This window comes from Malaya genurostris, chromosome 2 (assembly GCF_030247185.1).
Source record: "Malaya genurostris strain Urasoe2022 chromosome 2, Malgen_1.1, whole genome shotgun sequence".
Lineage (NCBI taxonomy): Eukaryota > Metazoa > Arthropoda > Insecta > Diptera > Culicidae > Malaya > Malaya genurostris.
Genome location: NC_080571.1, coordinates 34,181,869 through 34,209,316, shown reverse-complemented (window position 1 = coordinate 34,209,316; position 27,448 = coordinate 34,181,869). Strand labels below are relative to the sequence as shown.

General features: G+C 40.2%; 1 protein-coding gene across 3 annotated transcripts in view; it reads right to left on the bottom strand.

The window, feature by feature from the left end:
* LOC131432793 (dopamine D2-like receptor) overlaps positions 1–26,693 on the bottom strand; it is a 763,103-nt gene extending 736,410 nt beyond the window's left edge. For all 3 annotated transcript variants that reach the window (XM_058599309.1, XM_058599310.1, XM_058599311.1), the window contains exon 1: positions 25,073–26,693. The gene's annotated coding sequence lies outside the window, so the exon portion shown is untranslated. The remainder of the gene's footprint in view (positions 1–25,072) is intronic.
* Positions 26,694–27,448: the final 755 nt, after the last annotated feature.

Sequence of the window (27,448 nt, the reverse complement as noted above, 5' to 3'; positions counted from 1 at the left end):
CTTTGTCGCTATTATTTCAGTTTAATGAAATAGAGCCATTTTTCATGTTTTTTACCGAATTCCAAATTGACGCGGAAAGGTGAAGATGAGACCACTTAAAAAATTTTACTACTTCAAAAGAGCTTTCATACCGTGGTTTAATTACTAGTCTGCGATCGTCTGCAGGCGAGATATGTTTTTAAAATATCCTTGTCCTTGACATTTGCAATGATAAGGTACATTGTATGTATGATAAGATTTCAGTATATATTCATTAGCATAGTACTTGTCAGAAAATATGATTTTTTTTTTGCACATTGAAGTCGTGTAAAATTGTGCTGTGCACTATTGAAAATTTAATCATACATTGCTAATCATTTTTCTGGTGGCATGGAGAAAGGCTTGTGTTGTTCCGTTAAGCGTAACTCGAGATATTTACTACTAAGTTCCAGTACCCATTCTTCAACGGAGCGAATTTGAAAAGGTACCCATAGTAAAGTAAGAAGTTTTCACGTCAAAACGCTCATGGTTTATACCCATACATATAACAGTGCCTGTTTTCCTAGCGAACAAAACGTGTCGTAAGCCCACTGCATTCAATCACTGAAAATATTCCGTATTTCTATGTGTCGGTTTTGCACGATACGCTTTGTGCGATCATTTTGTTCAATTCAAACGGTTGAAAATTTGCGCCCTATCTAAGAGTCTTTTCGAATTTATTGTAACACAAGCAAAATGATGATAGGAATGAACATTAATTGGTAAGAGAATTTAAATTTTATGCGACAGCAGTTTTAGTCCATGACAATAAACAACCACATAAATTTTAATAATTATAACTATAAAGATACACCTGAAAGTTCTACTTTCCAGCATAACCAAGTTTAACTAAAATATTTCACACTATTCTAATATGGGGGGGGGGGTTCTTAAGAGCCTAATTTAAACCTTCCGCACGTAAATTTATGCAAACGAGACCACAGCCCGGGGCTTTGGTAGGTAGGCCGGTCCTTCTTTACGACTTGAAAACATTTCGTTCTAACGAACACCACTTAATTGTAGACCTAGATGTGAATATTTTCATTCTCGGCATACACCTGCCAGGCAAGGTGGAGAGTGGAGGGGGATGAGGAATGTCAATGCCACTTCAATTAATGTCCTTTCAATGCAAATCTCCACCTCAAGAATGGTACACGAAACCGCCTACAACCGAACGGCGTATGTCCTGCTCTCTGTCGGAAAAGCATGGAAAAGAAAGGGAAGGGAAGGGGGAGGAATAATGGAACCGCAGAATAAGGTCAAGACCGATTAGCTTCGCATGCTGCCCGTGGACTTGGCAGGCTGGCTCGGACCGCGCTGGCATGTAGCACCATCACGGGAGATATATATCAAGAGCAGGCGATTGAATCATTCATCAAGTGGTACAGGATTTCGATTCAATCGTCGGAAGTCCGATGGCGAAACCGCAACCACACAGGGCTTAGCTGGATCAGGGCGTAATTAGATGGTAAGGATTTAATAAGTACTTGAGGCAGTGAGATTAGGCAGCCGAAATAGTTTTCATTACCATAATCAACGTGTAGCACTCAAAGCGGGGGGAATCGTTATTAGAAGGAAGAATTTATTCGGTTCTGTCGAACCTCCCATTTCGCCTGCCTACCACCAGGAAAATCGGCAATTGATTCGGGAAGTCCTTCCGATTTTGCGGTTTACTAAGTATGGTGATAATGTACACGTGTTCATTATGAAATATTCAATACGGTCTACTGTTGTTCAGCTGGAAGTATTTCAGTCCACGAAGTTAGTATATTTGTCAACCTCTAATGCTAAATATTGTAATTGTAAATTGTTTAATAAAATATGAGTTTGAATTACTTTCATGCGTAGAAAACACGAAAGCATGGTACAGACTGCCATACAATGAGACGAAAAATGAATTTATTCTCTAGGTATTATTCGAGAAATAGATTGAAAGGATACAGTTATTAACCCACAAAATGCAGAATGATAGATGGAAATTCAGAAATGACCAGAATCAAATCTAAAGATATGTAAAATTACATCTGAGAGAATATTAGCACAATTAGTAATCATGATCAGTGTTGGTTTAATCTTTCATCAGCTATCATCACCGAAAATATCATCACAGGGTATGAAAAAAATCCCATCATGCGCGCTCCAATGCAATATGGAATAAATCATAAATGCCTTTACCCGTCGTGTGATGGAAATAGATATATCCATGAGTGTGTATAATTGCGAATGCAAATTTGTTTGAAAAATTTGTTTGCTGTTCAACGAAGTTATTGATTTATTTATGTTTACGACATATCGATGCGTGATTTTGCGCAGCCATTTAACCGAAGCCAAGACAATGCCGGCTGAGCTTGCCATCAGCCCGCCTGGTCAGAAACGGTGGTAACCGTCTGGTTTGCTCGGTCTACCCAAAGTTAGGCTTTTCGACCTCGTTTGGTTGCGCTCAGTTAACGGAAAATACCACTCAAATTTGTCTGAGTACTACATGATAGCAAGTTATTTGTAAAAATAATGTCAGCATGTTTTCGAGAATTGGTAATCCCACAAATATTTACAAGTAAGTTTAGGCATATTGACTCTGAGAAAATATTTTACACGGACGGATCACGAATTGAAGAGGCTACTGGATTTGGTATATTCAACAATAATGTTTCGGTTTCATTCAGGCTTCAAGAACCTGCATCTGTTTATATAGCAGAGCAAGCAGCAGTTCATTATAGTTTGAGTGTAATCGTCACATTATCTCCAAACCATTATTTTCTTTTCACAGATAGTCTGAGTGTAATTAAAGCCATTCGCTCAAACGCTGCTGGCCAAAATGAACCTTTTTTCCTGGGCAAAATAAAACAGTACCTGAACGACATATTGAATAATAATTATCAAATCACAATAGTTTGGGTCCCGGCTCATTGCTCCATTCCAGGCAATGGAAAAGCCGATATTTTAGCCAAACGTGGTGCTATTGAGGGTGAAATTTATGAGAGACCGATTGCTTTCAACGAATTCTACAGCGCAACTCGCCAAAGAACACTTGCCAGCTGTCAAACTTCTTGGGATAGAGATGATCTGGATCGATGGATGCACTCAATTATTCCGAAAATATCGACAAAGGCATGGTTCAGGGGACTGGATGTGAGTAGAGATTTCATTCGTGTGATGTCCAGACTCATGTGCAATCACTACACGTTGGATGCACACCTTCTTCGAATTGGACTTTCCGAGACTAATCATTGTGCTTGTAGCGAAGGTTATCGGGATATTGATCATGGCGTTTGGACATGCGTGGAGTATCGTGATGTCAGATCTCAACTAATAAATTCCTTGCGTACCCAAGGTAGACTATCCAATGTCTCAGTTCGCGACATTCTTGCTTGTCGTGACCTTCCTTGCATGAAACTTCTTTATCATTTCATTAAGTCCATAGGAGTTCCAATTTAAATTTTATTTAATGTTAGACTGTTTTCTCTTCCATGAGTTCAACCAATAGCCAGCTATCTTATATTAAATAAAAGTGATGAACTTATACAAATGAACCTGAAATAGTTATAAGATCATGTACAAAATAAATGTATATCATTTAATGTAATTTATAATAGCAACTCGCTTGATAAAAACAGTGTTTAGATTAACTAATGAATACCAACATACTAATATGATATTCGAAATGTATTAGGTTTAAAATACTATGTATTGTGAATGCCACGGCGAAGAAAAACTTATGTATCTTGCCTATGAAATAAACGTATTTATGAAAAAAAAATGTTTTCCAGAAAATTTTGCTTCAAGGATCTTTTGAATCTGAGAAGATCAATCAAGAGTTCTCAACAAATACAAGAAAATGATTGCCTATAACAGGTGAAATTGTAGATGTACGATTTTTCGTCATCAAAATGGGTTCTGTCATCAAAATGGGTTCTGTTATATATTATAACAATTTTTTCACGAAATTGCGGAACAAAAATTGCGATTAGTTTCGGTACGGTTTATCGTTTCAATGACGAGTCGAATTGATCCGGAAACGCGAAAGAAAATTCTGCACACTTAGTGCTCAGAAAGTGGTGTCACGTACAACGAAATTGCAAAACGGGTGAAAGTGCACCACACCAGTGTCAAAAGTATTATCGAGAAGTTCGGTAAGACCCTTTCCATGAAGGATTTGCCCCGATCTGGTAGGAAAACGGGTGCCAGGACTTAAAAGTGGTTGAGTACTTCAGAAAAAACCCATCGGCGTCGACGCGGGATTTGACCAAGTAGTTCAACACCAGCATTGGGATGATTCAATGGATCAAAGTTCGGAACTCCCTGAAAACGTACAAGAAACAGAAGGTGCCGAAAAAGTCCCTGGTACAGCAAGGCCAAAACAAGAGCGCGAAAACTGTATAACCGGATTCTACAGAATAAAGACGGATGCATCCTGATCGATGACGAAACCTACCCCAAGGAAGACTCTCGAGCGCTGCCCGGACCGCAATATTATACGAAATTGGTGTACCAGGACCTGGAAGACGCTGACACCATGGTGGCGATGGAAAAGTTGGGCAGAAGGTGTTGGTCTGGCAAGCAATTTGTACCTGTGGTTTGCGGTCGTCGATTTTCTTCACGAAGGGCACAATTAACGCCAAAGTGTACGAGGAAGAATGTTTGAAGAAGAGAATGCTGTCACTGTACAGAAAGCATAAGGCTCCTTCTCTCTTCTGGCGGGATTTGGCTTCAGCCCACTACGCCAACTCCGTTCTACAGTGGTTATCAAAAAATAATGTACAATTCGTAGAAAAGGACATCAACCCACCGAACTGCCCGGATCTTCGACCAATTGAAAGGTATTGGGCAATTGTCAAGCGGCACTTTCGGAAGGAAGGTATAGTGTCCCAAAACATGCAGGAGTTCATAAAAAAAAACTGAACAGCTGCCACCAGGAAACTCACAAAAGTAACTGTGCAGAATTTAATGAAGAATGTCAAGTCCAAAGTGCGAGCGTTTCACAGAAACTAGGATTTTCTTCAATATAATCAGTGAAATCAGTTATTTTTCTACAATATATCGAAAACTGATGTCAAAATATGTTTTTTTTTTCGCTTTTTTATTCAATAATCAATGTTGCTAACTACTTTTCGATACACTCCTTAGCTTCGATTCCTTCCATCAAAAAGGCACAAACAAAGTAATTCAAAACCATACTGTAAGTATTGCTTTTTCATTTTGTGTTCTTATCGGCTAAAATGTTTCAGTGTAGTACCGACCAGATTAGATTCAATGCAGAGTATAAAACTGTTTGGCTTTGAAATGATTCGTTCCCAAGAAATGATGACCAACCCACCATATATCGGACGAATTTGAGCAGCTATTTTCAAAGCGGTCAGGTTGATAAAATAAATCATTTTTTGGACAAAAAGTTAAATTTTGAAATAATTTTTCACCTCTTTTAAACCACCTTACGATGTAATGACGCTTATATTTTTATAAATATCATTAGACGATTCTTCCAAAATATTTCATTTGAAACTTCATTATAAACTAACATATCCTTTCCAATTTGTGAAAAATTATACCAAATTGAGAAGAATTTCCCCGTTTTTGTAGCGATCTCTCTCTCTCTCTCTAAGCGACGATTTAAATTTTTTTGCACATTTAACTCTCTAGTTCCGCAACCGGAACCGAATAAAATCAAATATTAGCTTATGGATCACAACCCACTTCATTTGAACCTAAGTTTGTGGAAATCTGTGCAGCCATCTTTGAGGAAATCAAGTTAGTTCCGTTTTAAAGTCTGTAAAAAGAGAAGGTCAAATGACTCATAAAGATTGCTAACGCCAAGATTGTTTTAGTGTTAGTAGTGTTTTGGACAATTTTATACCAACTATTCTATGCTATGAAAAGACTTGACGGTACTCGGTCCGAACCATTCTTGCATTGCATACGGTCTAGCCCCGGTCTCGCTTACTACACCGAAGTCATTCCTTTCGTGACCGTCGTATCGATCGGATGGTAGTTTGCATTAGAGCAGCTGTGCGTTAATCCATTCTAATCCGTTTCAAGGTCATTTAATATCAGATCTTTTGTTCGTGAGCTTGTGCAGTAGATCAATACAGTATAAACAATAAATACCGTTAGACAGTGCCGGGTGCTATTGTGTTAAAACAATAAGAACAGTGAACCGACGTTTAGTGTGGTGCCGTGAACCGGTGCTGTGTGCATATTTATTCTCGGAGGTCGTTGTAACTAACGCTTGGCCTCAGCGGCCGAGTTGCTACGGATCATTAGCTAAGTATAATATTTTTTCCCTTCGTGTCCCTTTATCGTCTTATATTTTGACTCCCCCTATAATTTGCGCGGAACCTCAACCGCGCTATGGCAAGTCCATTAAATTCTCCCCTGCCCCCCGAAGATAAAATGGAAACAGATTTTAAATCTGCCCCAAATAGTAAGACTCACCGGGTTAAACAGTATCCCGAAGAGCCTTCACCCTCGGCCGGCCTTTATGTGGTTTATTTTCGGACCAAAGAGAAGAATAAACCGCTTAATATTTTGAAAATATCTAAAGACTTGGAGTCGAAATATACAACATTGAAATTTATTTCAAAAATTCGTCCCGATAAGCTCAGGGTCTCGTTGACCAGTCTGAAACATGCTAATGAGATCGCTCGAAACGATCACTTTACGCGGGACTACCGCGTTTATATACCAGCTCGCGAAGTCGAGATAGACGGAGTGATCACGGATCCAAGTCTGACATGCGAGGACATTCTCAAACATGGGGTCGGATGTTTTAAAGATCCCTTGCTTAAGAATGTCAAGATACTGGACTGCAAACGTTTGCATTCAGTATCGATCGCCGCGGATGGGACAAAGTCTTATCCCCACTCGGACTCGTATCGGGTGACCTTCTCCGGCTCGGCTTTGCCGAAATTCGTTCTCCTGGCCAGGGTTCGTCTACCTGTACGACTTTTCGTACCACGGGTAATGAATTGCACTAGTTGTCAACAACTAGGACACACAGCTTCCCATTGTGGAAATCGGCCCCGCTGCTCGAAGTGTGGAGAGAGTCATGCGGATGGCGTTTGCGACAGAGACATTGAAAAGTGTCTTTACTGTGGGGCGGCCCCGCATGACCTCACAGCATGTTCTGCGTATAAATTGCGTGGAGATCATTTGAAACGATCTCTCAAGCAACGATCAAACCGCTCGTTCGCAGAAATGCTGAAAATCGCCACACCACCTGAACAGAACCCCTACACCTGTTTGTCTGCGGACGATTGCGACTCTGACGATCCTCAAGAAGGTACATCTTCAACTGTCCCTCGTAGTTTTAGGAAGAGGAAAAATATATCATCTCCTAAACTCCCTAGAAAGGGTTCGAAGATATCTCTTGAAGGCCCTCCAAAAGTAACAGCAGAAGGAAGTGTTGGTAAAAAAAACGAAAAGAAGAAGCCAAAAGCTCCTAGTTCCGGAGACTTGAAATCGGAGAAAGAATATCCAACACTTCCGGGGACACCCAAAACCCCGAAAGTCCCCAAGGAACCAGAAAACACATCAAGTGCTGGACTTGTAAAATTCAGTGACATTGTGGACTTTATATTTTCCGTCTTCAACATTTCTGACCCCCTAAAAGGTATTTTGATGACTTTCCTGCCAAAAGTTAAAATGTTTTTGATGCAGCTGACTGCAAAATGGCCCCTCCTCTCAGCAATCGTTTCCTTCGATGGCTAATTTTTCGAACGAGGTCAAGGATTCGATCACTGTTTTACAGTGGAACTGTAGAAGTATCATCCCGAAAATAGATCCTTTTAAATACTTAGTAAATAATCTGAAATGTGACGCATTTGCATTGTGCGAAACTTGGTTAACTTCTGATGTATCACTAAACTTCCACGATTTTAATATTATTCGCCTGGATCGAGATAATCCCTACGGAGGAGTACTTTTGGGGATCAAAAAGTGCTATTCCTTCTTTCGAATTAACCTCCCCTCGATATCAGGTATTGAAGTTGCCGCATGTCATGTCACAATTAAAGGCAAGGACCTTTGTATTGCTTCCATCTATATTCCCCCTAGAGCCTCAGTTGGGTACCACTGGCTCAGCAGTATCATGCAACTTCTTCCCGCACCGACGTTAGTTTTAGGAGACTTTAACTCTCACGGTACGGGATGGGGTTGTCTTCATGATGATAACAGATCAGCTATGATCCATGATATTTGCGACAACTTCAATATGACAATCTTGAATACGGGAGAAATGACACGAATTCCCGCACCACCAGCAAGACCAAGTGCGCTGGACTTATCCCTCTGCTCGACATCGCTACGGTTGGATTGCACGTGGAAGGTAATCCCTGATCCCCACGGTAGCGATCATCTGCCTATCGTAATTTCAATCGCCAGCGGATTAAGACCATCGGAAACAATCAATGTTTTGTATGACCTCACACGAAATATTGATTGGAAATGCTACGCAATATCGATATCTGAGAAACTAGAAACAACACAAGAACTTCCTCCGGAGGAAGAGTATACGTTTATGGCTGGCTTGATTCTCGACACTGCGATTCAAGCTCAGACGAAACGTATACCCGGCGCGAATACTAACATTCGTCCTCCCAACCCGTGGTGGGACAAAGAGTGCTCATCACTGAACGCGGAAAGATCTTTAGCATTCAAAAAGTTCAGAAAATATGGAACACCTGATAATTATAGAAATTACGCAGCGCTAGATAAGCAAATGAAGAACTTAGTTAAAGCAAAGAAACTAGGTTACTGGCGACGGTTTGTTGACGGATTAACAAAAGAAACATCGATGAGCACTCTTTGGAACACAGCCCGACGAATGCGCAACCAAAACACAACGAACGAAAGCGAGGAATATTCTAACCGCTGGATATTCGATTTCGCTAAAAAAGTATGTCCTGATTCTGTTCCGGAACAGAAGATATCCCGCGCCGCGACTTCGAATACAAACGAAACACCGTTTTCGATGGTAGAGTTCTCACTTGCGCTCTTGTCGTGTAACAATAAGGCCCCGGGGTTAGACAGAATTAAATTCAACTTGTTGAAAAAGCTTCCTGACTCTGCCAAAAGGCGCTTGCTGAATTTGTTTAACAAGTTCCTCGAGGGTAATATTGTTCCACACGACTGGAGACAAGTGAGAGTTATCGCCATTCAAAAACCTGGGAAACCAGCCTCCGATCACAATTCGTATCGGCCGATTGCTATGCTTTCCTGTATCCGGAAGTTGTTCGAAAAAATGATTCTCTTCCGTCTAGACAATTGGGTCGAGACTAATGGTTTACTTTCAGATACACAATTCGGCTTCCGCAGGGGTAAAGGAACGAACGATTGTCTTGCGTTGCTCTCAACCGAAATTCAAATGGCATTTGCTCGTAAAGAACAAATGGCATCAGTATTTCTAGATATCAAGGGGGCTTTTGATTCAGTTTCTATAAATATCCTATCTAAGAAGCTGCACCAGCATGGTCTTTCGCCGGTTTTGAATACCTTTTTACATAATCTATTGTCCGAGAAACACATGTATTTTGCACATGGTGATTTGTCGACAATACGATTCAGTTACATGGGTCTTCCTCAGGGCTCATGCTTAAGCCCCCTTTTATATAACTTTTACGTAAACAACATTGATGAATGTATCAACACATCTTGCACGCTAAGACAACTTGCCGACGACAGCGTTGTGTCCATTATAGGACCCAAAGCTGCCGATCTCCAAGGACCATTACAAGATACCCTCGACAACTTGTCGACATGGGCTCTTCAAATGGGTATCGAGTTCTCTACGGAGAAAACTGAGCTGGTCGTATTTTCAAGAAAGCGAGAACCAGCACAACTACAGCTTCAACTAGGGGGTGGAACCATAGCTCAGGTCTTCACATTTAAATATCTCGGGGTCTGGTTCGACTCCAAAGGCACCTGGGGATGTCACATTAGATATCTGAAACAAAAATGCCAGCAGAGAATCAATTTTCTTCGCACAATAACCGGAACTTGGTGGGGTGCAAACCCAGGAGACCTGATCAGGCTGTACCAAACAACGATATTGTCCGTAATGGAATATGGATGCTTCTGCTTCCGATCTGCCGCGAACACCCATTTCATTAAACTGGAAAGAATTCAGTATCGTTGTTTGCGTATTGCCTTAGGTTGCATGCAGTCGACTCATACGATGAGTCTCGAAGTGCTCGCGGGCGTCTTACCGTTGAAAAACCGATTCTGGGATCTCTCATATCGATTGCTAATCCGATGCGATATCTTAAATCCGATGGTGATTGAAAACTTCGAAAGGCTTGTCGAGCTCAATTCTCAGACCCGTTTTATGTCCTTGTATTTTGATTACATGGCTCAGAATATTAATCCTTCTTCGTTTGTTTCCAACCGTGCTCATTTCTTGGATACTACTAATTCTACTGTGTTTTTCGACACATCCATGAGAGAAGAAATTCGTGGAATTCCGGACCACGTGCGCCCTCAAGTGGCCCCAAATATTTTTTATAATAAATTTAGAACAGTCAACTGTGAAAAGATGTTTTACACTGACGGATCAAACATCAACAGGTCCACAGGCTTCGGAATCTTCAATCAGAACATCACCGCTTCGTACAAACTCAGTGATCCGGCTTCAGTCTACGTCGCAGAATTAGCTGCTATTCAGTACACCCTCGAGATCATTGAAACCTTGCCCAAAGACCATTACTTCATTGTCACGGACAGTCTAAGCTCAATAGAAGCTCTCCGGGCAATGAAGTCAGGAAAGTATCCCCCATATTTCCTGGGGAAAATACGGGAACATTTGAGAACTTTATATGAACGGTCTTATTTAATATCGTTAGTCTGGGTCCCTTCGCATTGTTCCATTCCGGGCAATGAAAAGGCAGACTCATTGGCTAAGGTGGGCGCATTAGAAGGTGATATTTATGAAAGACCAATCTGCTTCAATGAATTTTTCAGTATCTCTCGTCAGAAAACTCTCGAAAGTTGGCAAACTTCATGGAGCAATGGCGAACTGGGACGATGGCTGCATTCCATTATCCCTAGGGTATCGACGAAACCTTGGTTCAGGGGGATGAACGTGAGTCGTGACTTCATTCGTGTGATGTCTCGGCTCATGTCAAACCATTACACCTTCAACGCGCACCTCCGGCGTATTGGAGTCGTGGAGAGCGGTCTCTGCGCTTGTGGTGACGGTTATCAGGACATCGAGCATGTCGTATGGACGTGTACGGAGTATCGTGACGCCAGGTCTTTATTAAAGGACTCCCTAAGGGCCCGAGGTAGACCACCTGAAGTTCCGGTCCGAGATGTGTTGGCTAGTCGGGATATCTCTTATATGCTTCTTATATACCAGTACCTCAAACACATTAATATCCAAGTGTAATCTGTTATACCTCGCTCAGAAAGTATAATCTCCACCTACAGGTTCGACACTAACATCCGCCCGATTCTCTCGATCACCGTCCCTGTCCACCATCTTCATTGGAACTAACAAGATCTTTTTTTGTCACTAACTTTTCGTTCCCCCTTCCCCCGTCTCTTCACCATCTCGATGGCAACTAATTAGATCTCTGTAGTTTTCAGACATTTTGTTTCCATACCCCCTATTTACCTCGGTTTCCACAATATTTACTTTTTTTATTTTTTCATCTCTTCGTAACATCACCATTACCGCCTACGGTCCTACGCTCCAGTCGATGACCAGCATGCGGGCCACCCGCCTGGCCTTCGTAGCCTGGGGGTGTTTCCCGCGGACCCACACGAACTGAAAGGAAGCGGCCATAGATAGCACCAACTGGAAGTCATGCAATATTCAATTCACCGACCACTGCCGAACGCCAGCTAAAAGCTTTTTCCAAAAATTCTAGACGACATAATCTAATGATACTATTCTAGTTTTAAGTTAGTCGTTAATTAAGATTAGGAAATACCCCTGGCATCTTAGAGCTTAAGCAGTGTGCCTGAAAATATATATTATACTATTGAAAAAAAAAAAAATACACCGAAGTCATTTTTGCGCAATTTGCTATGCGATTTTCCTACGCGTTTCGAAAGTTCCGCGTTTTTTTCCCAAGTTATGCGGTTTTTATGTAAAGTTTTCAAATTGTGCGGTTTTCTTGTTTTAGCTAAGAAATGCTCGAAGCGGTTCAATAGTTATGAAAGATTTTAACAATAAAATACACCTTTTTTAAATAACGGTTTCTAAAAATGGGGCAATCCGAAAAAAAAATTTCGATTGAATTTGATAGCTTGTACTTTTTTATATAATATGAGAAAAAACTGGAAAACAGTTATTTTTCTATCTCATATAAATAAAAATTTTGTGCAAGTATTTTTGTACGTTATCATATAGCATGACAGCGAAGAATATTTCATTTGAACAATTTTAACAAGGTTATCAACCCTACTTTCATACCATGGGTTCAACTACAAAAAAGTCGTTAAAAGTTCCGTTTTGCGCGAGAAAAACGCGAGAGTGTTCGTTCGTTTGAGATTGACTGCAGTGAAAAAAAAAACGAATTAAGTTGTACAAGATCACATCACAAACGAACTATTTTTTTTCCATAAATACGTTTATTTCTTAAGGCAATTCACATGTTTTTCTTCGCCGTAGCATCACTTTTAAATAGAATTCTTATCCTAATATAATACCAATATAGTAACAACGATTTGAGTTTAATAAAACATATTCATCTTATATTTTAAATATCAGATTAGGTATTTCGTTATTTATTATTAAATCTACTTAAGAACATTATTTGAACCAAACGATTAACTGCTATACATTATAAAATAAGCTGAAATTTTTATACATTTTGTTGTTGATTTCGTAATCTATTTTGAGTTTGTTTTTATCAGCACAACATTTTTATTAAAATTTTGCTATTGGATGAACTAATGCACGCAGTAGGAGTCAGAACTAACCCTCAAAAGGGTCAATTATTTAATTGAAACTTCAATTGTCTTTATGAAATGATAAAGAAGTTTCATGTAAAAAAGGTCACGACAAGCAAGAATGTCTCGAACTGGGACATTGGATAGTCTACCTTGGGTACGCAAGGAATTTATTAGTTGAGATCTGACATCACGATACTCCACGCATGTCCAAACGACATGATCAATATCGCGATAGCCTTCGCCACAAGCACAATGATTAGTTTCGGAAAGTTCAATTCGAAGGAGATGTGCATCTAACGTGTAGTGATCGGACATGAGTCTGGACATCATCTGAATGAAATCCCTACTCACATCCAAACCCGCTGAACCAAGAATTTGTCGATATTTTAGGAATAATTGAGTACATCCACCGACCCAGATCATCTCAATCTCAAGAAACTTGCCAGCTGTCAAGTGTTCTTTGGCGAGTCGCACTATAGAATTCGTTGAAAGCAATCGGTCGCTCATAAATTTCACCCTCAATAGCACCACGTTTGGCAAAACTATCGGCTCTTTCATGGCTTGGAATGGAGCAATGAGCCGGGACCCAAACTATTGTGATTTGATAATTATTATTCAATATGTCGTTCAGGCACTGTTTTATTTTGCCCAAGAAAAACGGTTCATTTTTGCCAGCAGCGTTTGAGCGAATGGCTTCAATTGCGCTCAGACTATCTGTGAAGAGAAAATAATGACTGGGAGATAATGTGACGATTACACTCAAACTATAATGAACTGCTGCTAACTCTGCTATATAAATAGATGCAGGTTCTTGAAGTCTAAATGAAGCCGAAACATTATTGTTGAATATACCAAACCCAGTAGCCTCTTCAATCCGTGATCCGTCCGTGTTAAATATTTTCTCAGAGTCAATATGCCTGAACTTACTTGTGAATATTTTTGGGATTTCCAACGAGCGTAGGTGTTCCGGGATTCCACGCCCTTCGCGCTGCATGGATGTGTCGAAAAATAAAGTTGAGTCAGGGACATTTAAGAGGCTGACACGGATAGGAATATATCCTGAAGGGTTGATTTCCTGTTACATATGGTTAATTTTTACTATCATGAATCTTGTTAGAGATTGAAGCTCAACTAGCCTTTCAAAGTTATTAATAACCAGGGGATTCAGTATCTCACATCTTATTAGCAGTCGCGACGAAAGCTCGCAAAAACGATCCTGCAATGGAAGAACTCCCGCCAGAACTTTAAGACTCATTGTAGGTATGTGTCGAATGCATGCATCCTAAAGCAATTCGCAAACGACGATACTGAATTCGCTCCAGTTTGATAATATGAGAGTTTGCAGCGGAACGAAAGCAAACGCATCCATATTCCATCACTAAAAAGTATCGTTGTCTGATACAATTTTATTAGATCTTCCGGATGAGCACCCCACCAAGATCCTGTTATTGTTCGAAGAAAATTTACTCTTTGTTGGCATTTTGTTATCAGAAACCTAATGTGTCCTCTCAGCGTGCATTTGGAATCAAACCACACCCCAAGGTATTTGAAAGTCAAAACCTGTTGGATCATTTCTCCCATTATATGAAGCTGAAGCTGCGCGGGATGATGCTTTCTTGAAAAGACGACCAGTTCTGTATTCTCCGCAGAGAATTCGATACCCAGATGAACAGCCCAAACGGACAATTTATCTAAGGTATCTTGCAATGGTTTTTGCAGATCAGCTTTGGGTCCAGTAACTGTAACCACGCCATCATCTGCCAACTGTCTTAGTGTACATGGGGTTACGAGACAGCTGTCCATGTCGTTTACATAGAAATTATACAGGAGCGGACTGAGGCATGAGCCTTGCGGGAGACCCATGTAGCTAATTCTGATTGTTGCCAAATCCTCATGTAAAAAATACATGCACTTCTTTGACAAAAGGTTGTGCAAATAATTATTTATAACCGCTGGGAGTCCATGTTGGAAGAGCTTGTCTGAAAGAACATCAATGGAAACTGAATCAAATGCCCCTTCAATGTCTAAAAATACAGATGCCATTTGTCGTTTTTGAGCGAAGGCAATTTGGATGTCAGACGAAAGTAATGCAAGACAATCATTCGTTCCTTTATTTCTACGGAAGTCAAACTGAGTATCTGACAACAAACCGTTCGTCTCGACCCAAGTGTCGAAACGTCGTAGAATAATTTATCGAACAATTTTCTGATGAAGGACAACATTGCAATGGGTCTACAAGAGCTGTGATTGAAAGCAGGTTTCCCCGGCTTTTGAATGCCGATAACTTTCACTTGACTTCAGTCAGGTGGAACAATATTTTGCTCAAGAAACTTGTTGAACAATTTCAACAAACGTCTTTTTGCGAGGTCGTGCAGATTATTCACCAAGTTGAATTTAATTCTGTCCAACCCAGGAGCGTTATTGTTACACGACATGGGTGCTATGGAAAATTCCATCATTGCAAAGGGGCTATCAATGGTACCATTGTTTGGAGAAGACTCCCTAATAATGCTATGCGTAGGAACAGAATCTGGACAAACTTTCCTCACAAAATCAAATATCCATCGGTTCGAGTATTCCTCACTCTCATTTTCTACGTTACGATTCCTTATTCGTCTGGATGTGTTCCAAAGAGTGCTCATTGAGGTTTCTCTTGACAAACCTTCGGCAAAATGTCTCCAATAGCTACATTTATTGGCCCGAAGTATGCTCTTGTACTGGGTTTCTAAAGTTAAGAATTTTTCAAAATTCTGAGGAGTTCCTCCTCCTCGTTTTAAAAACGTCTGTAAAGCATTTTGTTACGCGTGCTTAGCATCTGAGCACTCTTTGTCCCACCAAGGGTTTGGGCTTGTTCTGCGGCCTCCAGAATCCTCACAAACGAGGAAGTCATATTCTACAAATAGGGGAAGCTCTTCCATTGAAGTTAAAGACACTTGAAATATTACTTTGGTATTTAATCCAGTCAATATTTTTTGTCAAATCATATGGAATATCAACTGAATTAGCAATTCCTTTCTTACTGCTAATTGAGATGATGATTGGTAAATGATCGCTACCGTATAAATCAGGAAATACTTTCCAGGTGCAATCTAGTAGAATTGAAGTCGAGCAAAGAGATAGATCTAATGCACTTGGATCTTGGGATCCGTGTCATGCTACCCATATTTAGTACCGTCATTCTAAAATTGTCGCAAATATTATATATTAGAGATGATCTGCTATCATTGTAAACGGAACCCCACATCATTCCGTGCGAATTGAAATCTCCCAGAAACAATCGTGGAGCAGGGAGGGAACACTTCCCGAGTTTTTTCAATAAAAAATGACATAAGACGCATACGCCATTCCGGGTACCATGAAACAATTCATCATACATTTTCGAACATTATTCTCGGATGCTTTCGGATAAGAGAGTCTTGTTCTCACAATTCGACGGCAAAATACTCTAGGTGCCATAGAAAATTAAAAGTTAGATACCATGCTAACTATTGTTCTCAACAGTAAATTTTACGCATAGCTGAAGGAATTGTATATACCTTGAACTACTAGTATTGTTTAATAGATTTCTTTTCACTTTCTCGACTTGCGTTTCGAGCAACGCTTCAATTTTATTGACAATAAATTAAATTTGTTCATGCAAGAAGACCACTTTTCTGTCTTGTTCACGAGACTTATTCATCACGAAACATTATCTTCCGCGAGGCAATCTTTCTTTGTTACTGTTATCGTCATAATCTCTGTTCGATCCAGTGACTTTGCAAAACATTCAAAATAAATTTGATACCTTTGTTAGCAAACAATTATGGTAAACTTCAACCTACCGCGCCCGCACCTTCGGGAAATAAACGTCTTATCGCACCATAAAATTTGAGCAGTGGCTGAGGTGATTTCCGCCGTAAAAACGCTTAAGCTTAAAACTCAAGCCCATCAATTTGGTAGAACTTGCTAACATGCTAACACAAGTATTAAACTGATGTGGCGTACAAACCATTAACTTTTCCGATAAACATCTGTCTGTGAGATCCGATAGGTTCGGAATCGTTCCCATTAAGTAGAAACTTGCTCTCTTGCTCTTTCGCTCGCTGTGTGTGGATGATTTATGCTAGAACACATCTCATATTGTTCGATAGAGAAACTTTTGCCTTTTTTTTTGCTGTGATAAATTTAACGTGTCTGAGCAGCACATTGTTTAATGCTGCCCCATAAATATTGATACTCGGTTATCGCGCACTAAAGTTTTCCACTTGACCCGTACGAATTAGAAACTGGATAACGATCCCCAGTCTAATCTGCTACCGAGCCTTTTTCCGATCGTATTTTTCATTTTCTATTACTCGTTTCATGCCCCATGGGGGGGGGGGGGGGGGGGGGGACGCAGTTTTCTGTTAATATTTACGGGGCGAAAAAAAAAGTTACAGTAGCAATTACAGCCATGTGAGGGTGTGTGCGGTCTACCGAGCGAACCGAACCGAGCCGATCAGTGAGCCGATGGCAAAGCAGGGTTAAAATTATTTGCTTCCCGGGAAATACTTTTCGCACCTCCGGAATGATACAGTGCCAAATTGAATGGTGGCTTTCCACCCCGAAATAGAAGCAGTAGTTCCAAAACCGCGAAGCGGGAAAACCTCTCTTGTTTACGATGGCAGAATTTTATGACCTGATGATGCCCGAGGAAGGAGAAGAGTGGTGAAACGTTTGATTCTGAGCTCGGGCTGAGTTTTGCGAATTTTGGGGGGGAATCCGGGTTTCGTTTCAGTTCGCAAAAGCATCGGTGTTTGGGGGAAGGGGGAGATGATTATGTGTGTGAGTGTTCCAATTATGCGAGCGGAAGAATGCTTCCGAATTCCGCACTCGGAATTTCTGCCAAGGGGATTAGAACCGAAGGAGTAAATTGATTCGTGAGTAAGTCGTATTTATTGTTTCTTTCCGGTTGCGGTTGCGGCTGACATTTTATGGTCCTGTTTGTGGGATGCGCTTGATTATGTATGTCTGTAGACTGCGGATGTTAGACTTAGAGGGCTGCCTTGTTTATGGGTTCGCGAGTTACATTTTGTGCGGCTTAGGAACCAGTTCCAAGTACGCAACATTCGGCACCACATTTAGCACCGGTTATAGGTCCGTAAATTTAAACGAAAGAAGCTTCGCTTTAGGCTCATAAAATGAAGTACTTTATGAATTGTGCTCCGATTCAATTCGCTCTTCGCAAGTCCCGTTCAAAGTATGACTGTCTTTTATTAACAAGCACTGTAGTATCACTAATTTATGAAGCATTTACCCTTACAATTTCCTACTACGTAGGTGTGTTAATTGAAGAAAACCCAAAATTCAGTAACTTATCACAGTGCGAGTTGGGACCAAACGCCTACACTTCTATGGTGCAAACAATAGCTGTCAAATAAAGAAAACAATTTAATACTCAGAAAACAATCCCACTCAAAACGGTTATGTGAAAGTAAGACAATGCGCTGGGGGTTTCATTTCCGGCTTCCGCATTCCGTATTACCAAATAAGTAACATTCCAATACTTTCGGGCAACACTTGTCCAAAGCGCCCTAGATCCGTCATTCCTTTAAAAAAAAAAAGAAATATGGGACACTGTCCAAATGGGAATTTCCTGTTTCCTGACTCGAAACAACCTCATGCAGGTTATCCATCGGTGTGTGTGCGCCCCAGAAGAAGGTCGTCGTACCGCACCGTTGTGTATTTGTCCTTACCAACAATACTTTACCGTATCAAAGGAGCGGAAAATCCTTCTTGCTCCGATCCGACAGAATGATTATGGCAAAAAATATGGATATTGCATTGTCGTTATCGTCGTGTTTGCCCGCCGTTGAATCCGGCGACTAAAGTGACCCAAATTTCGTACGTGTCGAAATGATCCCGAAGAAAAGCTACCGTCCGACTTCTTTACGATGTTTACATATCTCGCTCGGTGGCGGTGGTGGGGACGGTTTCGGGAATGAAATTCTTGACCGGCAGTTATGCGGTAGGCGGCCGGACGGACGGACGGACGGACGAAACAGGCTCTACATGGCTCCCCATTTTATTTACTATGCCCCAAAAACGGAAATGCGTTCAAAGTAGGTAGGTTGAAAAGAAGAAAAGTGAAAATGTTCGTACTGCCCCAGAGGTGTTCTGGCTAGGCTGACCAAAGACGTGAGATGAAAGACGAAGGACGAAGGACGGGAAGTCACAAGATATTTGCGCTTATTTGAAAAGTTGTCGTCGTGCTGACAAGTGGTTCTCTTTGTTCGAGTGTGAGTGTTGTTCTTTTTTTTTTTTTTGGATGAACACAGCAAGGATTTCGGGCCCACTTGAACATCATTCGGGAACTGATTGATGTTGTTTGGACGACAGTTGGGATTAAACGGCCGGTACTTGGGAAAAGAAATATTTGAGCTCGTTTTTGCTTATGAAGAGAAAAATGGAAACAAGATGATAAAGTGGTGAAGTGTGAATTTGACATCCTGTTATATGGGCTTTCTTTGGTTTATGCTACCAAGAAAAGGTAGCGTGTTAGGTTCGGTTTGTTTTATTTTTACTGCAGTACGTTTTGAAAATCTCTTTTTGCTCGGTGTGATAGCAATCGGTTTTCATGTTTTATTAACCTAATAATAAGAATAGCGACACAGGATACCTGTCGAATCTTACTGGCAATCCTTGGCAATCGGCAATCTGTTGCATCCGAAAAGTATGTTTAGTTTGTGATGATCGTTCTTATGCGCAAAATTACCGTTATAGAACATTAGATTACGAATAACGAGACGAATGACTTTAAGGAGGTCAGCTAGTGTGATGGGCATTTTTAAATCCTATTTTGGGAATTTATTTTAAACTTGTAGTAGGTAATGTTAGAGACATAACCGCGAGATTGACGTAGGACTGCAGTCAACAAGATCATTTTAAAAATGCACATTTATTTTGGTACATTGTACATCAAGTAAAATCTCATGAGATCCTTGTAAAATGCTTTGGATTCCGAAAAAATAAACGAATGTTACCATTTCTCCAACTTTCAACATGTACTAAAGACTGTCCCAGAAAGTATGGACGCAACCAAAAACCGCTACCATTCCGCAATGGTTCAGATTCTGTCCATTTTTATGGCTGCGTCCTGTTGTTTACACTCATCTCTAGCCACTTGTGCAGTTGTTTATTCGTTTTCATTAGTTTGTTTCGAAATAAGTGGACCTTCAGCAGAACAACGTCGAAAAATGGTGTACAAACGGTGCACAGAACGCGGACTGTCACTGAGAAAGATAGCAAAAATGGAAGGAGTAAGTGAAAAAGCCGTGCGAAATGCAATCAGGAAATTCGGTGAGGATAAACCAAAAACGGGTCGAAGAAAAGGTCCTGCTAACCCTCAGTTGGATAAATGTATACTGAAGGCGTTCGAGCAAAATAAAAAGGTTTCAGTTCGGGAGATGGCCAAAAAAGTGGGCACTTCGAAGTCAACCGTTCTTCGTGCTAAAGAACGTTTGAATCTATAAGAAGCAGAAACAACCAAAACGTAGTCCGAAACAAGAAGCATCGATCAGGCCGAGGGTTCGATTAAAGTCGGAAAATTTGGTAAAAAAGCTATAGTCTGGCAAGCAATTTGTAGCTGCGGCAAGATTTCGAAACCCTTCATCACCACTGCTTCAATGAACAGCGAAATATACATCAAGGAATGTTTACAAAAACGACTTCTACCCATTATTCGAAGCCACAAGGATCCTGTTGTCTTCTGGTTAGATCTTGCTTCTTGCCACTACTTTAAATCAACGGTAGAATGGTGTACTACCAAAAATGTCACTTTCGTCCCAAAAGACATGAATCCACCAAATTGCCCACAACTTCGACCAATTGAGTAATTTTGGGCATTAACGAAGGCACATCTTATCAAACATGTCCCGACATCCGAAACCATTCAACAGTTCGAAAAAGATTGGAAAAAGTGTCAAAACTTGTCGCCAAGAAGTCTGTACGGAATGTAATGAGAAACGTTTGCAAGAAGGTGCGACAGCTAGTCTACAATGGCTAAGTAGCAAATGTTGAGAAAAATATTCTGTTGTTGTAGTCTAATATTATCAGTATATCGAATTAAATTTGAATATCTAACACTTGTGAATTATTTACAGCGAAATCAAAGTGCGTCCATACTTTCTGGGACAGTATTTACTATTGTCGGTATTTCCGGAAGCTGGATATCGGTATAGAGATATTCGGTTCATTCAACCATACACTAATATGACCTACAAATTTCTTTACGATTCTCTGTGACGATTTGAATTTTGGAAAAAATGACTATCAATGGTTTATTTGGTTACAGACTCTCATAGTCTGCTAGCTAGATAAATTCACTAACCAATATAAAGAGGTAGCTTATGAGCAAAGTATTCCAGAAATTGACATTTTTATACTGAGCACCCTACCACCGGAACCAGGGGTTTGATCCGAATGAAAATTGGGCTATTCTTTAGGCATCTTGAGACTTTCCATCTCTTAGAACAGCGATTGACATTATTTTCACATTTTTGGTGCATTATTTTCACATTTTTTATGCATATTTTTTTATCTTACTTCCGGAACCGGAATTATTGTTTTAAATATCAATTTTTGTTCTAAATATCACTTTTGTTCTGAATAATTTTTGTTCTAAATATCAATGTAAAGGCATATTAAATATATAGATATGGAAATATAGCCCTTTAGAGATGACACAAATTCGCTATGAAATCACCTATTTGTATTACATGAAACTGTCAATCGTGATTCCAGCATTGTATATAAATGCTTACTTTTCGGGAAACCGAGTGTAAAGATTATTATTAGATGGAGAATTTGATGAAACTTTGGACAAAACCAGTCAAGTGGGTATCGAAATCGCTTTTAAGAAACAAGTACTTCGACAAAAACATGTGCGCGGTTGTAAAAAATCCAGGTCAGTTCCAAAATCGGATCTTGAAACAATAGGGAATCGATAATTTGACCGTGTTCAATGTGGTAAAACAGTTCTTATAGATCCAGACGACGACTAAATTTCGCGCCAGGAAGCTGTATCACGAGTTATTGGTGCAGCCGAAATGCATCGTAATGGACGGCGAGACGTACATTGAACCGAACACCAGACAGATCCCCGCCCCAGAGTTTTTTGTCGGTAAGTTACGCCTGGTTCGAATAATTTGCCAAGAAGAATACTTTATGTGGCAGGCGATCTGTGGAAGCGAACAAATCAAGCAACGATAATCAACGAACACCGAAGGGAGAGCAATGCGGGAACATTTTGGTTTGATGATTGTTTTCACTATTTAAATTAGATGTTTATTGCATATAAAAAGTTGCACTGTCTATAGTGACTAATAAACTGAAAACTAGTTTTATACTAGGAATTCGTTACAAGAAGTAATTGTTCAGAGCGATTTGCAAAAAAATATGAAGGGGAAAATGGGGTACTTAATAAAGTTTCATGATAATTAACATTGAGAAACATTTATGAATATTAATGAAGTCAATATTTCGCCAACAATGGATAAGTTCAGAAATCACACGGAGTAGAAAAATAAGTTTTGCGTACCATTCTATCGAGAAAAAATCAGTTACGCCGAATACAATGAAAATTAAATTCTAAATTTGGGGACGGGTATAGCGTGATGGGATAGTCGATGCCTTTCACGCAGCCCGCCTGGGTTCGATTCCCAACCCCGCACATAGGGTCAGAAAGATTTTCTGGTCCGAAGAGGCGAATGACCTAAGATGTTAAAGCCTCTATAATTGAAACAAAAAAAAAAAAAAAAATTCTAAATTGTATCAGTAAGATGTACCATAGTTTGCACTCACTCGGGCAAAGTAAGGTTACACGATTCAATACTTCGCTTTGCTCCCGGAAAACATTTTTCTTTTCGACTCGTAGCAAATACAATAATGCTCGGAAACGAAAAACATAATACGTTATAGAAACTCAAAAGAGAGCACTATGAAATACTTCGAAACTTTTATTGTTCAATATGGATCGAGATAACTCACGTGCGATTGAAAATTTCGAACGATTTTAACGACGCACCAAAACAAAAGACTCGTACTATAAAAATAATACTAACAAAAAAACTGACCGAAACCCACGGCAAAGTTCAGGAGTGTTTAAAACGAAATTCCAATTTTTTTTTGGTAGCCGAGATCATAAAACAGAAGCGATATCAAGCATACCCTGCTTCGCCCCCCTTTCCCCTACCGACCTTATTTAAAATAAATTATTTCAATGCACTGCTTTCGAATCGATGAATATTTTACTTTGCTATGGAATCTCCTCCAAATAATGGTTCCATTGATAGCCCTCGTTCAACGATGGAATTTTCTGTAGCACTCCTGTCTTGTAACAATAATGTTCCTGAGTTGGACAGAATTGAATTCAAAAAATCTCATCAAAAGACGCTTTTTGGAAGTTTAAGCAACTCATCGTTTAAACAAAGTGTTTCTAAGCAATGTTATACATATTATTCGTGTAATTAATTCATTCACCCATCCTCGATGCGATTATCCTGTCTATACTCATGCCCGTCTCGAACAACGTTGAACTATTCACTGCACGAAGGAGAGAAAGGGTGAAAATGAATAAGCAATAATCACAGAGCACCCGAATCTACTAATGCATTCTGCGCTGCTGGTATACATCGTGCATGTTCGTTTTATACATTCGATTGTCATTCGTTTACTTTACTCTTCGAATTGGTTCGAATAGCGTCACTGCGATGATCGTTGGATTCCATTCTTCGTGAAGCACTCTTCATCTAATAAATTCATCATATCTCGTGAGGTACCAGCAATGGGGCAGTGCTGAGATATGGTTCATCACACACACACATAAGACTATGGTACTAACCCAAAGGAAAACGTCTCAATTTGCTTGTTTCAAAGACAGCTTGAACGATCATCGCGAATTAGGTTTTGACGATGATCACTGCATGAATATTCGTTCCATATTCATGTTAAGTCATTCGGGGGTATTTTCCATGCGAATAACAACTGCAAGGAATAGATCTTCGTGCGAGCATCGAAGCAGCGTCGGCTTCGTTCGCACCCGAATATACGGACAAGTCCGAATATCAGAGCGATTATCCAACAAGAGCGACGGGAAGCGAACGATGATCATTGGCGTTAGTTGCATTTTTGATATTAGCACAACATTGTTTCTAAGCAGATTAACTAATGAATTACGAAATACTAATATGATATTTAAGGAAAATAGTAGTAATCAGTAGCTAGTATTATTAAACACAAGCCGTTTTGATTGTATTCGAAATATATTAAGTTTAAAGTACTGTGTATGGTGAATCCTACGGCGAAAAAATATATTATCTTATGAAATAAACGTATTTATGGAAAAATATGCAATGCTTGACAGCATAAGTCATATATAATTTTCTCCAAGTAAACTTGCGACGAGTTCAGTAAAATTTTGAAGGGAACAAAATATATTCTGTCAAAGACAGTGACTCAATTCAAACACGGCTGATAATACTAAGATTATACAAAATCAGAGCTAAAATTGCATGACAATAAAGAGTTTAAGGTAATTTTATATGTTCCAATTAGTGATATTGAATGAAACTTTCGTGAAATGAAAGATAATTATAGGGTTTAATTGTAAACTTGGAAAATTCTTCCTTAAATTTCAAATATAAATTTGATTGTTACTTTGAAAGAGTATTGCTTAAACAGTGAAAATATTGCACTTGAAATAAGATGCCACTCTTAAAAAAGCATTTTCCTGATTAAAGAAAATGAGTTTTAAATTCTGATAATAGAACTTCAAATACCACGACATTCACAGCAACTGAACTGAAAAATATTATTTCCAAGTAGTGCCCGGAAGCATGCAGAAATTTGCTTTTGTTTGTCCAGTAAATTGTCCGCAAAGAAAACGTCACTTCCAAGCCCGGTTCAACGGAGGGAATGTCAAATTCAACCGAAACAAAACAACAAAAAAACAATCCCCGGAATAAATCATCCCCAAAACAATGGAATGAGGCTGCTAGCCATCGGCTATTTGAGGCGCCAGTGACCTACAACAGTTCACCCCTCCGACAACCAGAATGAAAAAAAAAACATAGGCAACATTCCCACTGCTGCTTGGAAAAACCAACAGCACAGTAAAAACTTGAAAAATGGAAAGTATATTGTTTACCTCGTCGTATAAATGCAGAACAAACACCATCAGCAACAAACGGGCTCCGCGTTCGTCTTTTTTCTTTTATCTGCTGACACTATTTTTCACCGGTCGTTTGGACACCACTGACACCAGGATGCGCCACTTTCACCCCCTTCCACGGAATAGCACCGTATTTCATTAGCTTCTTGAGCACTTGGTTTTTTTTTTCGCACAGGTTCAACTTTTTTTCTCTCTCTATTTGGGAGGTAATTTTTCTTCACTTTAACTTGCCAAGGTTTCGCTTCGCACTGTTTCAACAGATCCTTGCGCAATCATCTTCAGGACATCACTTGCTCGTCGTGATTATTCCTGGCACTTTTTTTTCCTCGAGCTTTGATTGAGCAAAAAATATCCATCCAGTTCCCCGTCTAGTCCGAGGCTCGGCTGGTTGAGCCGGATTCTTCTACCGCCACCACGACACATAAATAATAACAGAAGCACGTACTTTCGGGTTTTTTTTTTGTTTCCGGTGAGAACGAGCTGTTTTTTTTTTATTATTTTTTGTTGCTAACTGGCTTACTACGATGCTGCTTCAAGTTCGGCGTTTTGCCGTTTTGGGGTGGCTAACCATAAATCTTTACTGAAAAACACTTTGCGTTTTTCACGTGCAATTTTTGTTACTTATTCAAAAAGCTTGATGTTATTGACAAGCACTTTATTGCCAGGGTTGGGATGATGGCTGCCACCCAGCATCCAACAATAAAAGTATGACAGACCACCGTACGACCGAAGTTTATTGATTTTAAAAACTCACGCACCTTTATGCTGATGCGATCATTTTCTGTTTCTTTTTCTTCTTACTACCACCCTTCGTTACTACACTGCCTGTCTATCGGGGAATTGGGGGGGAACCGACCAACCTCCGTGACATCGATTTTCCGTTTCGCACCTACCAGGACGATGACGGTTAAAGGGTAACTGTTCGCGCTGTGTGTGTCATCAATCTCTTGGCACTGCAAAAACTTTACTATTTTTATCGCGGCCCCATTCACATCGATTGGACCAATCTAAACTAATCTAATTCCGGCACGAGTAACTTCTTCTGCTTAACACACACCCAATCTTGTTCCACCCACACTTTGCCCACCCCATTACATAACAATTTATTAGAACGGTCCATGGCCCGTCGCACTTGCACAGGTCTTCACATCTCAAACCGAAAAAGTGTACGGATGCCTCAGCACGCACACACACACACACAGTCACAGCTGCAGTCACCGATCAGCCCCAGCCTCCGACGAGGTCCATCGTGGGGCTGTGGAACTACCGCTGATGAACTCTTTCAACTATGACAATTCGCGCGCGGGATATTCAACTCAACAAAAGTACCTTCCCCATTAACCCGCTCATCGACGACTTCGACTGCTGAAAATTCTAGTCTAATTCGACAGCCACCATCTGCTGCCTCTGCTACTACTACTGATCGAAGGAAGAAGAGACAAACAAGGAAACGAACTAAGCGGCATCTCGTCGAAACGGGAGCTGAGTACGGTTTGTGTCCTTACAGCGACGCGGATTCTGGCCAACTGAAGCCTCCACGGTCACGGTTCCACGCTAGACAGACTGGCGGCTCGTCAAAATTCACGACCGTACCTACTGAATGGGAAACACCTTTGAATATCCTCACGAAACGGTGATAACAAGTGGCTGGCGAATGGTTTTTCGTACACGAACCGCTTCCAGTCGGCACCCGACTGGAATTCCCGGCTGGAAGCTTCGCACTCGTTGAGGCGACACGAAACCATGGAAGAGAGTGAGAGAAACAGAAAATGGAAGCTCGACGAGAAAATGAACTTGTCGATTATATCCTGAGCGGGAGCTTTTCGGCCAACCATTTTCCGAGTGCTGACAAGGACGCGTCGTTCGTCGATATTCGAATCAAAACAAAAGCAACTGGTCGCTTCGATCCGGTGAGCGCGAGGAACGGAGTTGGATGCGGTAATCGATTTACATAGTGAAAACGAGGATATAGGATCGGAATTACTATATTTTTCTTAGGATACAAATCCGATCTATTCATGAACTTGGATATTCTGAGGTGTAGTTGAATTTTGGTCACATTTGAAAAATAGTCATTTAAACACTAGAAAGTGGTTCCAGAAATTACCAGTAGAAAAGGGCTTAAATATGTTTTACTTTACTATGGCGCACCTTTTCATATTTCCTTATGTACAAGAGTGGGTAAAACTTCATCGTGAATATAGTTTGTTCTATTTGACGTAGCAACATATTTTTATCTCCATATCATCGTAAATATGGTCAGCAATTTATGTTTTTTTTTAAATAACTATTTATTGTAATATGACTTAAAATTAAATTATCAAGATTTAAATTGGGTGTTCAGCCACAAGT